The sequence below is a fragment of the Microtus ochrogaster genome, chromosome X, assembly GCF_000317375.1.
Source record: "Microtus ochrogaster isolate Prairie Vole_2 chromosome X, MicOch1.0, whole genome shotgun sequence".
NCBI lineage: Eukaryota > Metazoa > Chordata > Mammalia > Rodentia > Cricetidae > Microtus > Microtus ochrogaster.
This window is the reverse complement of record NC_022026.1, coordinates 26,801,354-26,804,922: the sequence shown is the minus strand read 5'-3', so window position 1 is coordinate 26,804,922 and position 3,569 is coordinate 26,801,354. Positions and strand designations below refer to the sequence as shown.

General features: G+C 38.2%; 1 protein-coding gene across 1 annotated transcript in view; it reads right to left on the bottom strand.

The window, feature by feature from the left end:
• The window catches only part of Eda2r (ectodysplasin A2 receptor), a 29,285-nt gene that overhangs the window by 20,754 nt on the left and 4,962 nt on the right, over positions 1-3,569 (bottom strand). The window lies entirely within an intron of this gene.

Here is a 3,569-nt window from a genome sequence, read left to right as displayed (position 1 = left end):
TTTTGTGATTGATATGCCTCCTGAGCCTGGATAGCCATCCTCTTAGTTTAAATTTTGAAAGCTTTTTATAATGGTTTTATTGAATATACTGTTTTTGACTCTCTTATATTTAATAAAATTGAAGCATAATTGCATTATTTCCTCTCTTCCATTTCCTCCTTCTAGCACCTTTAATATATTTTTTTTCTGGGATTTTATCTAACTCAGTCTCATTGTGGACTAGTACTATGATATTTTCCAAGGGGAGAAGGTCATATTTCCTTGATTTGTTCTCTTCCTTGTTCCATTCCATTGAGATCTATGCATCTGAGTTATTCATCAATTGGGTTTATCAGTTGTTCTATTGCAGTCAAAATATTATCAGTATTCAATTGATATAATTTATATGCACAGTTTAGAATTAATACCCCTGTCATGTACTCATTGTGCCTGGTAATTGTTAGGAATATTTTCTAACACAAGCTCTCTGCAGACACAAGATCCCAATCAAGCCAAATCAAAACAAACCAAATTGAAAGAAATCCAGGCTTAATTGGACTCCTGCACTCTCGGGTGGTCCCAAAGGAATCCAGAAAGGTGCCAATGCGACTACATGGGAAAGAGGGAAAACCACGTGTTGATTTTCTGGGGAGCAGTTTAAATAGCCTTGGGGAGTGGTCTTGACTTTTTTAGGGGAGGTGTCAAGGTTTGGTGGGCTACTTTGACCCTCCTTGGAGAGGGGTAAGGTTCAAGGGGCACAGGGGCAGGGCCTCCAAAGATGGAGGCTGGAGATGAGGATTTACAGTAATACTTGAATATTATCTGTAGAATCAGCCACATTGCTGGATAAAATTCTATGAAAGTGTCCTTTTAGCCAGTTAGTAACCATGATCCTTTTAACTCCAGTAACTATCGGAGGAATAATACATATGGGTAGTGTGGTGAATAGTCGAGTATTACCAAGATTCTAAGTAGGAGGGAGGTGGTCTAGATAAGGATAGGGATTCCTGTTAAATTAATTGGAAGGAAATTAAGATGAGGAAAAAATATTTGGGAGCAGAGCATTGGGATGTTGTTAGTTTCTATAGTTTAAACATTTTAAAATTTTTTTTTTGAGATCTAGAGTTAATAAGAAAAAGAAGTGAGGGCAGGAAAGACAAAATATCAGAAGAAGTAGGAATGAGTGAGAAAATACATTGTTTGTATGTAGGAAGATTATCACAAAGTACATAATAGTACAATGGTTTAAAAGCAAACACAACAATCATACAAACTGAGCAGTATATGACCTAAAGCCCAACCATTATGAAGCATTTATTCAAGAGTTAAGATTAAAAGAGAAAAAGAAAAATTAAAATTCACAAAACTTTCAATAGTAGCAAGAATGTATAATAAGAGCACTTTGGATTAAAAACATCATGTCAGTCAATATTTTTTTTATCCTGGAATGTATTTTGAAATTTTTCTTCCCTTCCTGCACTAATGGGAGCATTGCAATCGGTTTGGTATTCAAGTAGACATCTGTAAAGCCTGATTTTGTGTATGCATTGTCTCATAGAGGTTAGCTAGTATCACTTTGGATTGAGCTTTTGGCACAGCCGCAGTGAGGTGAGCCATGCAGTTCTCAGTTCCCTCCTTGGTACTCTCTGTGGTTCGGCAGCATTGTTCTGGAGAAGACAGGTTGGGATCTGTTGCCATGGGTTCCCACTTACTAAAGCTACAGACTTGGTTTAACAGAGTGTGTCAATTGCCCTACCACATTTCAGGCCCTGGACCCACCCAGCTCTCAGTTTTTGTGGCAGATCTTTCTTCAGGCTCTGTCACAGTGTTGGACGTACTGGTACTCAGAAAGGGGAAGGCAGTATGAGCTTTGGTCCTGCAATTCCCCGCTTAACCTCAACTGGAACCCTGCTGTGAGAAGGAAAGCTTTAGTTCCAAGGCCTCATCTCCAATTGCTAGCCAGTCCTTGGTTCTCAGCTAACTGCTACTGCAGCTCTGCTGAGTGTGTGTACTGCAAAGTGCTTCCCTGTGGTTTCCAATTACCTCACCAGAGCCAATTTGTGCAGCTAGGCACTAGTTTACAGCCACTCTTGTCTGCTTCCCCACAGAGATCTCACTTGGCTTAATAAGCCCATTTAGAGCTACTGTCTCTTGCAAGGATAAAGATGACCCTGTTCTCTCCTGTTTTCTTTCAGTGGCTTGCATCATGAGGTCTCTAATCTGCCAACTTCCCTAAAAATGTCTATTTTTAATTTTTTTTGAGAAACATCCAAGCTATTTTACAATACGACTTTATTCTTACGACAGTGTGGAAGAGTTCTTTTTTTACATCCTTACCAGCATTAAAAGCAAAATCTTCAGTATTATTTCTTTTCAAAATCGTGTTGTTTGAAAAGTCTTTCCCTGGTTAGTGATGTAGAGCATGGTTTCATGGCCCTGTAGATTATTTGTATGTCTTCTTTTGGAAAATGTTACTTTCAATTTAATGCATCCTACTTAATTTGAAAGAAAGGCGGGACCCAGTAGTACCTGACTCCAAATGTATTTCTTCAGCATTCATGGTCACTGAACAAGTTGCACACACTCTCTGTGGTTGTCTAGTCTGTAAAATGAGGCTCACAACAGTTTCCTGGCAGGACAGTTACAAAACTAAACAAAATAATGTTCTTGAGAGAGTTCTTTACAAAGTCCAGATGACCAGATGAATAGAAATTCTTTATAGTTAAAAGTTTTCCAGAAGCAGTATTGCCATATATGTGGCTTTTTTCTGAACTTTCAAGTGGTGTGGAAATAAATGGCAGTCAGAGAGGCACTAAGTCAAACGGAACTTTCATCATGGTCTTCCTTTTCTGGGTTTCATGACAGCAGCTTGACAGAATAACAGACCTCTTTTTTCCCTCAAAGAAGTGCAGGTTTGCCAATGCAGATGACTTTAAAGGTAATAACCATGTACAAGAGGAACATTTATAAACCATTTATCATGAAGTCTGATGTGGTACTTAAAAGAGATATTTTTGTCAAGACAAGAAATTTGTTGCATTAGATTCATCCTAATAACCAATATGACCTATCCTGTGGTAGCCTTGTCATGGCCTTGGAATTCCTCCAAAACCCTTTGGGCATCCCTCTGTAGAATACATGTTAAAACTAGAGTTAATACTATCTTTTGATAGCCTTGGGCTTTAGTCTTTTTTATTTTTTGAACTTATAAATGGAAGAAGGAATTAGGATAAATATTTTTTTATTTCTTTTAGTCGATAGAACATGCTATTTACTTAAAAATCTCAGAAGATTCTTAGTGCCCTTAGAAAAAAGATGTTTCTCATCAAAGTCCCCAAGTTGTCTGACCTATATTTTCCTTCCCCTTTCTTTATTTATGAATCAGCCGTGTTAATCTTCTTATCCATGAAACAATACTAATTTGTACTTCACTTGGGACTGCATTAGCTCTACGTCATTCCCAGAAAGCAGTTACTCAGGGAGCTCTTCCCAGCTCCCACTCTGAATCACATCACTGCATCACATCAACATAATTCTATTCCTGGGCCCTCAATGTGTGTGTGTGTGTGTGTGTGTGTGTGTGTGTGTGT